We start from the raw sequence: 11,789 nt of genomic DNA, 5'->3' as shown, positions 1-11,789 counted from the left end.
TACAGACGCCATTTTGAAACTGTCCTGCAGCTACGCTATCCGTCGGAAGTGACGAAAACTTGGCTCGCTCACTCAGGAGACTTCAAATAATACATACGTATTCGCATTCGTAACATTGTTTTCGCCTGAGAAAAAAAATGCGGTGCACTACTTTCTGGGCAAGCCTCGTATGTATTCGGAGCAGATACTGGTGGGGGATCACCCTAGTGAAGATATGGAGAATCCATTGAAAAGAGCGACTTTGACAAAGGAAAGATCACGCACAACCTGTGAACGAGTATCTCGAAAACGGCGAAGCTGGTCAAATGTTCACGTGGTACTGTCGTGAGCGTCTATGGAAAAAGGTACAAGGACAGCGAAACAACCTATCTATCTATCGCTTGCGCCTTTGTCCCGCATTTTGCGCGGGGTTGGCGTGGTTAAATAGGAATTGGCATGTTAATTGTAAGGGGTGGCTGGATGCCCTTCCTGACGCCACCCTCTACCCCCCCCGGGACGGAATCAGAGTACCCCATCTGTCTGCGTCTAGTGTAACTCATGGAAAAGTACGGATGTGTTTCAAATGTATGTGAGTCGTGTAACTGAGGCGGGACGTGGGGACCAGCCCGGTATTCACCTAGAAGGATGTGGGAAACCGCCTAAAAACCACATCCAGGCTGGCCAGCACACCGCCCCTCGTCGTTAATCCGGCGGGCGGATTCGACCCAGGGCCGGCGCGCCTACCCGAATCCAGGAAGCAGCGCATTAGCGCTCTCGGCTAACCTGGCGGGTTGCCAGCGAAACAACCACTAAGGTGCTAAATGGTTGGACGTCCACGACTCACCACAGAACGTGGGGTTCGGAGGCTTGTCTGCTCTGTTAAGTAGGAAAGATGGTGATCTGTGGCATCTCTGACGAAAGAGCACAATGCTGGTGCACACACAAGTGTCTTGGAGCACACCGTTCATCGAACATTGTTGAACATTGAGCTCCGCAGCAGACCACTCCTACGTGTTCACATGTTGACCCAACGACATCGTCAATTACGGTTACAATGGGTAAGAGACCGTCGTGATTTGATCGTCCATCAATGGAAAAGTGTCGACTCTTCGGGTGAATCACATTTTTGCTGCACTAGGTCAATCGTCGCCTCCACAAACGCTCGGCGGCTCGAAACGTGCAGCGTGCTCCAGACGCAGATCGATAGGAGCAGTATTATGCTATGGGAGATATTCTCCCGGGCTTGCATGGGACCTGTGGCAGTAATGGAAGACACACTGACAGCCGCGAATCAACTGCATCCCTTCATGCTCGATGTCTTCCCCGACGGTGATGTCATCTTTCAGCAGTATGATGGTCCGTGTCTCGGAGCCAGATCCGTGCTACACTGGTTTGAGGAGTATTTTAGTGAAGTCACGTTGATGTGTGGGTGACCAAATTCGCTATCGGGCACCATCACCGCATACGCAAATCAGCGGCCCTTTATTTACGAGAATTGCACGACCTATGCGTAGACATCTAATGCCACATACCTCCACGGACCTACCAACAAACTGTCGGATCCCTGATACGCTAGAACCAGTTATGTAATTCGTTACAAAGACGGACAAACAGGCTATTAAGCAGGTGGTCATAATGTTTTGGCTCATCAGTGTATGTTGTTCCACCAAGAAGTGACGGAAGAATCAGTTAACGCGATAAAAATACGAGCGTTAAATTTGTTCAGTTTAAAATATAAGTAGTTGCTAAATTATGTTGGTGGTGTTAGCTGACATCTAATTTCGTTCACAAGTAATGGTCATAGAAAGGCTGCGAACCACTGATGCAGTGTGTCCATTTCTAGAGTGCTGCTCAAGTGTTTGGGATCCGTATCAATTTTGCCTGACGGAGCACATTGGAGGAAATTGTGACGCTCTGCTAGAATCTTTCAAGTTCAATACAGCCCATACGAAGGCATTAGAAAAATGGTAAGGGAAATTAGACGAGAACTAGTGGAAAGAAGGCGATGTTTCTCTTGCGAGAATTTTTCTACTAAATCTAGAGGTTCATTATTAGAGGTAGATTGTACAATAATTCCATCGCCTCCATCGGATATGTCGCATAAGATTCATAAGCGTAGGAGAAGAGGCGTTATATTGCTAACATATTCATACTGGCAGTCATTTTTTCTTCGCTTCATGCGAAAATGGAATAGAAAAGGTGGTGCCTAATACTAGTGAAATGAAATGATCGTATAGCATTGGTGGGCGCGAGACCTCACCTAGGGTAGTTCACCCAACGAGCTACAAGTGATTCAAGTGACGCCACATTGTGCGAGCTACGAGTCGATGATGATAAACTGATGATGAGGAAAACGCAACACCCAGTCCCGCAGCTGCGGTGGCGGACACTAATACCGATACCATGTACACGCCATTATGGAAATAACTGTATAACTACATATGGTGCCACCATTGGCATCTAAAATTAGTGTAGGGTAATGGTGTTTTTTCCCTCAACAGAGTAACAAACGAAAAACTGAAGAAGTCTCTCAGATAATAATCCCATTTGAAACCAGGTGGCACATTAGCATCAGGTTAACGGAATAGTGGATAGCAGACGGACTGTAGGCTAATTCAATAGAAGGACGACGCTGACTAAAAAACTTCTGCCAGAGCTGTTCGTAGCTTTAACCAACATCGCCGTGTCGTTAGTGGATAAAGTTTTTCCAAGAGGTCAAGGGCATCCACAATACAGCTCTGCACCTTCGATTATACGGTAACTGGTGTGCATGACATCGCGGAAATGTTCGATGAAACACGCTATAATTGTCATTAAACTCACTTTCGCGTAATCTCTACAGAATCTCGCAGGTATCTCACCCGGTTCAGATGCTTTTTTCGTCCGTGCGATAATTGTGTCTTGTATTTGAATTTGTGTTTCGCCTCGTCTAGACTACGTGCACAACGAGAGCGCGCCCCCCTCTTCGACTACCGTGAGAAAAGAACATTCCAGTATGTTGTGAGAGAAATGGGTGAGAACAGTATGCGTCAGTGATTAACGTGGCCATTCTTCCATGATCCCCAACCACCGACAGAGTAATCGATCCACAGGATGAGGTAGCCTCTTAGGCGTTAGTACGCCTTAACTTTTTTCTTTTAGACCAGAAGGAACTCAACTTTAGTGGCTCAGCTGTTGTACTTTCGCAAAATGTATCTCTGTCTACGAAGCAGACTTCTACCTCCATAGATGGATCTGTTCTCTCTTATATCCCCCCCCCCCCCCCCCAACAAAAAAAATTGGAACTTTAAGTACTACCTGGTCGCACAGGGAAAGAAACCAAGGCTAAATTTCACTCACAGACAAACATTGGAAAACAACTCGACTGTTTTACTACCTAATAATAATTGACATACAAAGCCTTATGTGATGATATGACGCATAAAAGCATACACGCTAGGGTAGATTCATTTGATTTTCTTCATGATAGAACTGTTATAAGGTAACTATTAATACTTTTTCATTCAACAGCATTTTTGTATAGCACAAGAGTGGTCTTTATGGATACTTTCGTTGACTGCAACAGATGGAGCTCCTGCAATGATTGGTCGGATACTTCGCACATATTAGTATCGTAAGTATTCGCTGCATTGTCGTACTGTAATAATTACGACGGTGTAAAAAATCTAAAAACCTGAGCGTCAGTGGCCGTACGTGTACCAGCAGTCTTCAGTCCCGTTCGCGAGTAAGAGTATGCAAGCTGAGCGCGCATCGTGCACGCGCGGTGATGAAAGTGCCCGCGGCGAGTCTTACCTGCTCTATACAAAAAATGTTCAAATGTGTGTGAAATCTTATGGGACTTAACTGCTAAGGTCATCAGTCCCTAAGCTTACACACTACTTAACCTAAATTGTCCTAAGGACAAACACACACACCCATGCCCGAGGGAGGACTCGAACCTCCGCCGGGACCAGCCGCACAGTCCATGACTGCAGCGCCCTAGACCGCCCGGCTAATCCTGCGCGGCCCTGCTCTAGACATTTGTGTGAAATTACATCTCATTCTTTGGCAGTACTCAATCGTTACTTTGAAAAGCCCACGTGTCTTACAACACACAGGATATTCGACGGGATGGATCACAATGTGGGAGAGCTAGGTGCTAGGGTCTCATGAGGTGTCGATTGAGATGAAATATCAGTAGTAGACTACCGAAACAGCAAATATGAATCCTGCGTACCAAACATATGATACCTTGCGTAAGACTACCTAAGAATCATCAAAGTAACGTCCTTTTAATAATTTTCATCGTTGTATATTACAAAATATTTGTTGTTGACCACAAACGGAAGACAAGTGATTACGAACACATTAATGTATTCTGAGTCATAGCTGAAATACGACGAATAAAATTTCGCTTAAGTAATTTGTCTCATCGACGAGAGAATACTGCCGCAGTAAACTGATGCAATCGTATAGCCTACCTTAGAAACTATAAACCGTTATTTCTGTCAATTTATAGTAGTGTCACTGATAATTTTGGTTAAAATGATAAGTTGCTGTGAATCAAAACAAATAACTAAACCTTCCATTTCCCTGACGGCGTAGAAACGAAATACTTAAGTTAAAATTTAACCGACTTAACAGGGTTACATTTCTGAACTATATGCACTCCACGTGGAGATTTTGCCAAATAAGGAATCACTGCAGAAAACAATCCTTGAGAGGTTAAGGACATGTAGCGGAAGATGTTTTCCAAGAGAAATACACCCACTTGAATATGGACATAAAAGTATGGGTCTGAGTGACTGAAAGCACAGATGAGAACACACTAGGCAAGTGGGAATGTTCTGTCTGCACTAGTGTTTTAGCTCCATACCCAAGAGGGCAGGCCGGCCGAGGTGGCCGAGCGGTTCTAGGCGCTACAGTCTGGAACCGCGCGACCGCTACGATCGCAGGTTCGAATCCTGCCTCGGGCATGGATATGTGTGATGTCCTTAGGTTAGTTAGGTTTAAGTAGTTCTAAGTTCTAGGGGACTGATGACCGCAAAAGTTAAGTCCCATAGTTCTAAGAGCCATTTGAACCAAGAGGGCAGTGAGCTGTAGCACCAGGCGTGCAGTAGCCACATTATCCTTCGTACGTCTTCCCGCAGGAGAGCAGGGTCACTCGCAGATAGTGCTGATGTGTCACGGCTGTGAGGCGTTGTGGAAAAATGACAGGTAAAACGAGATGGTCACCAATAATCCCCGTCCATACACCGAGGCTGAACCGGTGCTGATTGTCGCTGCCACCATCCCATGAAGATTCTCCGTAGCCCATCGGTGGATATTGTGAAAATTTACCATACGACCCCTGATAAGGTAGCTTCATCCGTAAATGGAATAGAAAAGTCCCAAAACCGTGGTGGCCTGAGCGACGAACCAGCGACAAAACCGCCGACTTGGAGGTAAGTCCTTCGGAATTTCGCCTGAAAGCGTTGTAAGTGATGCGGATAGTGACAGTTCTCGTGGGGAATGTTGCACACGGTCGTCTGACCTGCCCCGTGCTTGCGGACCACCTGCCTGGTGGTGATACCGTGGTCACTGACAAAGATCTTTTGTCTCCCCCTTAAATGGACGTGCATCTCTTGGAACGCATTTCCGGCCATATGTTCGCATGACCTTTCCTGCAATTTGTACCCTTTTAACAAAATTATCAGCCGGCCGGGGTGGCCGAGCGGTTCTAGGCGCTGCAGTCTGGAGCCGCGCGACCGCTACGGTCGCAGGTTCGAATCCTGCCTCGGGCATGGATGTGTGTGATGTCCTTAGGTTAGTTAGGTTTAAGTAGTTCTAAGTTCTAGGGGACTGATGACCCCAGAAGTTAAGTCCCATAGTGCTCAGAGCCATTTGAACCATTTGAACCAAAATTATCGTGTATAGCGCGCCTCATGCCGCGAGACGTGTTGGCAGTGAAGGAATAGGTGGAATCTCTTGGATTCGTTCCCAAACACCCTATGCGATGCGCCTAAGCTTCATTTGATGCATTCTTTATTCCTGCAGCTTTCCAATTACCTTATCATTTCAGAATAGCTGCTGTATCTCAAATAATTTACGATCAGCCTTATTGACTCATACCTAGGCGTCATCTTGCGATTCTTTCCTTCCTCCATCCCTGTCTTGATAACTGTCTTCAAAAAGTCTCATGTTTTAGTATATGCCCAACCATTCTATATCTTTAATTATTCGTGCTCTTGATTTGTATTTTTCTCGTTGATTCATTGGCCGATATCGTCATTACCTACTCGTTTAACATACCTGAACTCCAATAGTCTTTTACAACAGCAAAGCCGCACGGGGTCGCCGTGCTTTCTAAGGCGCCTTGCCACGCTTCGCGCGGCTGCCCCCGTCGGAGGTTCGAGTCCTCTCTTGGCCATGGGTGTGTGTCTGTTGTCTTTAACGTAAGTTAGTTTAAGTTAGATTAAGTAGTGTGTAAGCCTAGGGACCGATGACCTCAGCAGTTTGGTACCATAAATTTCCAATTTACAACAGCAAATGTCAAAGGATTCTAATGGTTTCGTTTGTCTTCCCCTGTTGGTGTTTCTGATTCTTAGAAACCTACGCTGCAAAAATAGCTTTCCATGAGTCATTTTCTGTTCTCGAGGCTTACGTTTTTATACTATGGGCTGTTTCATTCTATAGAAACTCCATTTGCCTTGTGCAATCCCTGCTACTATGTCTTTCTTCCACCTTCCTTCTTTATCTATCCTGCTTCTGAGAGAGCAAAGTTCATCTACCTCTTCCAGCGTCCTTTGACCAAGTTTAACACTATGCCATCCAGCACGCCCACTAGCTGTGCACACCACAATATTATGTTTATATAAGCCATCATTATGCAGCTGACTCATTTCCTGTTCGGTTTCGCCAAATGAGGCTGTGTTGTGAGTCGTGCATGGGTAGCTCAGTCGATGATCCCTTGCCCGCAAAAGGAAAAGTCACAGGTTCGAGTCCCGACCCGACACACAGTTTTAATCTGCCACGAAGTTTGAAATCTGACGCAGAGTGAAAATCCGTTGTGCAAACGATCCCCCAGCCTGTGGCTAAGCCATGTCTCCGCAATATCCTTTCTTCCAGGAGCGCTGGTTCTCCAAGACATGCAGGATAAATTCTGTGAATAATGCTGTCGGGGCGGGTCGGGAGGCGTGCTCGGGTAGTTCAGTCGGTGAGCGCTTGTTCGCGAAAGGCAAAGGTCCGAAGTTCGAGTCCATATCCCTCTCACAGTTTTGTGAAGATTATTCTTATTTTCAGAACTGATTTCATGAACAGAGATGTTGGTTCAAGAAAGAGATATATTATTTATGACAAGGTTCAGTAATTAATAAATATACGGGGAAGTAGTGGTCAGTATCCCCAGTTCTTTGAATGGGCCTCTACAGGACGTTCTTAAGTTCATATCACAAATGATTCGTTATTGCACGCTTTTGGACTCGAGAACTTTAGTTTGGCTTGATGAGTTACCCCAAAAATGATTCCTCATGACATAATAGAGTGAAGGTAGGCGAAGTGTGCTATCTTTAACTTAATATCAGCTATATCTGACTGCATCCGTATTTCGAATAAGTATTTGTTTAGGATCTTCAGCTTTTCTGTGGCATGTTTTTCCTAAAGGTACTCCATTGCCGAGCCGAGGCAATGACTACCTCTATTGACTTCACGGACTGAGTTCTACGCTCAGGCATAGACGAAGTGGGGCTACCAGTTCGCGTTACAATTTCCAGTATGAAATTTTCGTGCAGACGTCTAAAACGACAAATATTGTACATTTCACGCAGATTACATAAGAGGTGTAGAGGAACTTAGCAAAGAAAACTGAAATTATAAAAACTCTTCAGCAGTGTTAAACATAACTCAAATCCAAGACACTTGCTTAAAAAATTGCTTAATTTTCGAGCTTATATGAAATGTGCAGTCTTGGAACTTGATCTAATATAAAAAATACAGTTTTTTATGTCACGTGGCATAGGAAAATACATTTAGATAGAAAAACTAAAAAGGAAAAGACACCCTACTCATAACTCTGCATTTATTTGGAAAGTTTAAGGAACTTACGTCTGCTGTTATTTACAAGGAGATTTTTCTTTATTTTAGTACAGTTATTTGTGAAAATGTTTATAAAAATGTGACATATTTTGACATGATTTGTTTCACATCTTTAGCACAAATGCACGTTTCTGAAAAGCATGAATAGTCAACTGTCATTCCAGAAGTTATTTATACACTTCACTATCATTTGTGCTGGTTAAGAAAAAACATTCAAAGTCATCAAATATAAGTATTTGAAACAATTTGTATCCTTCAAGTACAATTTGAAATACGAGATCGGGTGGTTGCTTTAGGGCACTTCTGCACTGATTAACTCATATTTACTCAATCTCACCGTTTTCCAGTTTGCAGCAAACTTATTAGCAGTAACAGTAAGTGCTTTAGATTTATCACGCCAACTTACGAATTTTAATAAATGTTGTGATACATAATCTGCAATACATAAAAACGCACTTACATCATTCTGAGAGGTTTCTGTTTTATTTGCATTTTCATGAACATGCTCTAAATAGCTAGCATGCAGTTGTTCATCTGGTGTTTCTACAGAACTCAGTGTCTCTTACATAGAAGTCCCCAAACAATGCAGCTCTCATTTTCGGAACACGCATTATTTTCAGTTTCTTTTCGGTGTCTATGACTTTCGGAACTGAATTGTCGTAGCATGCACCGCGCATTTGTCTCTAGCGACCAAACCTACTCTCTAAAGGATTCATATGAAACTTACCTAATAACAAATGTCTGCAGCCCACAAGAGTGCTGAAAACGTATTCATTTCAGTTCACTACTGTATCCGACAATGGTGATGGTAACTTGCTCAGTTTATCCCTTTTCTGAACGATGAAAGACCTTTAAGTATTTAAGCTATCAGTGAAACTTTAGATATATCATGAAAACAGGGAAATATAAACGTTTGTTCCTCATCACACGGATTTAACCAGTTATTACGTTTACTTTTAAATAGATGAGTAGGGTCAAGAAACAAAACTATTTTCTCTGTCTGAGTAAATGGATTATCTTAGAAGTTCGTTATAGTATCGTCATAAAGAACTTGAAATAAATTACGGTTGATTCCGCTGCCGTTACTTATCAGTAATAAAATAGTGCATCTCACATCCTTTGATACCGTAATGCGCTTAAAAGTAAGATCTATCAGCCTAACTGCAAGCAATTTCTTTAGAGGAAAACGAGCAATCGCATCATCATTGTCGGCAAATGACGATGTCAGCATATACGCCTGAATTTTGGTAGCAGTTTCACTGCTTTCTAAAATTCCCTCTAGACGCCAACCTCTGCACGTAGCTTTTGGCAAAATACATATCATGTAAAAAGACATTCACAGTTTACTTATGTGGATTTTAAGACACTAATGCACTGAACTAATGAGGATGAAATATCGTTCAATTTGACCTTAATATTCACACAGTCACTATTCTGAAAGCTACTCGTGCGACAAAGCAGGTTCTCTAGTGTAGAGTATTTGGTACAAAGTAGATTATTACTTATTATCCATCTGTAGTTGCTGGAAGCCAGCTTACAGTTATTCAAAGACACGTCTACACTGAAATCTCTTAACTTTTTGTGAGACATAACACAATTGGGATGTCTTTGAAACAAAGTCTTCAAAATGACATGAAATGATTGGTAATCTTACAGGAAAAGGCATTTAAATGTAATTCTTTAACTCTATTCGTTAAATCATCAATATTAATTTCGTCCTGTTTGTACCTTGCACTAAAATTTAGTTCTTCTTGATACAAGATCTTTTTCTCTCATTCCTCTGGCGATTTTCTTTCAGTAGAAAGATGAGCAGACATATAGGACGGTTGTCTAGGAAACAAAGAACGAACAGCAACCGGCGTAAACTTGACAATTGTCCTATGAAGTGTTATCTGCTCTCTTCGTTTTATCCTCAGTGCCTATGTTCTTCTAGAGTGCGAAATACAGCACTAGTCCCAGGTGTGAGCCAACGGCCTTTCCGCAGTGGTAACACCGGTTCCCGTCAGATCACCGAAGTTAAGCGCTGTCGGGCTGTGCTAGTACTTGGATGGGTGACCATCCGATCTGCCTAGCGCTGTTGGCAAGCGGGGTGCACTCAGCCCTTGAGAGGCAAACTGAGGAGCTACTTGATTGAGAAGTAGCTGCTCCGGTCTCGTAAACTGACATACGACCGGGAGAGCGGTGTGCTGACCTCATGCCCCTCCATATCAGCATCCAGTGACGCCTGTGGGGTGAGGATGACACGGCTGCCGGTCGGTACCGTTGGGCCTTCCAAGGCCTGTTCGGACGGAGTTTAGTTAGTCTCAGGTGTTAAATTTGCAAGAGGAACTCCTCGCAACCCCTCAGTCTGCATGTTTTGGAAATGAAAATATTGAAATATTTCTTTCCTTCTATAATGTATAGTAAAACCTGTTACGCAACATGTACGTCCCGTTTCAAACGCCTAGGACAACTAATACATTGATATATCTTTTTCGACAGCAAGAAAAACATGTTAGACACGGTTAAGGAAAAACTGCTTGTGCTGACTGTGCTCACGTACCTAAAATCTCCCTCAATTTCTCTACTGTTTCCTAATATGAAGACACAAAAATCTTAAAACTAATGGAATTCGTTCGATAAAAGCTTACACAAATACACCACTAACAGCAAATCGTTCGAAATCACAGCTGTCTGCACAAAAGTACCAATGAGAGAAACTTCAGCATTATTAAAGAATAACAGCAAAAACAAAGGAACATAAAAGATGCATATGTGCAAGAACTTTCAGGCTGATGTACTAAATAGCTTACTAATTAGAATGCAGAGTACTGTAGCACCAAACTCTAAAATCGGGAAAATTTTGTACTTACGTACAAAAGCATACTTTTTCAATGTTCTGTGTTTTATAGAGTGCCGAGAGACAATATATCATTTTCATTCTCTTTCTGTAAATTCACATTAATTATCACGCTGGTTCATTCCTTTATTCTTTTTTTCCTCAGGCTCCATTCAGGATGATTTGTTCGTGACGGAGAATGGAAGACAACAGCAATGACGTGAGTACTACTTAAATTAATACTGTTGAGCTAGGAAATGGTTGTGGACTATACGTAATTGAAAGGAACTTAATGCTACTTGGTTCTACAAACAATAACTCCAGTGCTTCCACTTTCACTATCCTCCGACGACCGGTGTGAGAGCAGCAGAACGACCTTCAGTGATGGAACAGCTAAAATGCAGAAACTTCATTAGGAAGAAAAATTGTTCAGATAGCGGGGCAGTGGTATTATTTTACGTTTTCCGTAGTTTTCTTAAATGATTTCAGGAGCGTTCCGTTTTCTGCTTTAACCTTGTTAGTATTCAGAAACCAACGTACGGAAAATGACAGTGACTTACTGCCAATATTAATGATTTATACTCTTTTCCATTCGTTTATGAGAGAGGGGAAAATACTGTCTATAAATTTCTGAAGGATTTTAACTGCTTCATCCCTAATGCAAGTCCAAGTGCTTGGCGGAGGGAACTTCCCAAAGCACGCGTACCGCGTATTAAGGCGTGTGTCCATTAGCATGAAACTTCCGCAAGTAAATTCTCCAAGTACTCGTATTTGCAGAGGTGTTTACATTAGAACAAAAACTTGCACAAATTTACTTCTGCAAACTGAATGGTCAAGCCAACATCAGGAACTTGCTGCAAGAACATGCAGAAGTGTTTCCATTAGAATAGCGTCGCCAGATAGGAAAGTGGAAGTTTACAATGTCGTACTTTAAAACCTG

General features: G+C 42.9%; 1 pseudogene; it reads left to right on the top strand.

Moving 5' to 3' along the window:
* Nucleotides 1-9,996: 9,996 nt before the first annotated feature.
* Nucleotides 9,997-10,114, top strand: LOC126250021 (5S ribosomal RNA; annotated as a pseudogene).
* The last annotated feature ends 1,675 nt before the right edge of the window (nucleotides 10,115-11,789 follow it).

This window comes from Schistocerca nitens, chromosome 3, assembly GCF_023898315.1.
Source record: "Schistocerca nitens isolate TAMUIC-IGC-003100 chromosome 3, iqSchNite1.1, whole genome shotgun sequence".
NCBI lineage: Eukaryota > Metazoa > Arthropoda > Insecta > Orthoptera > Acrididae > Schistocerca > Schistocerca nitens.
Note: the sequence above shows the minus strand (reverse complement) of the source record. Positions and strands in the feature narration are given on the sequence as shown.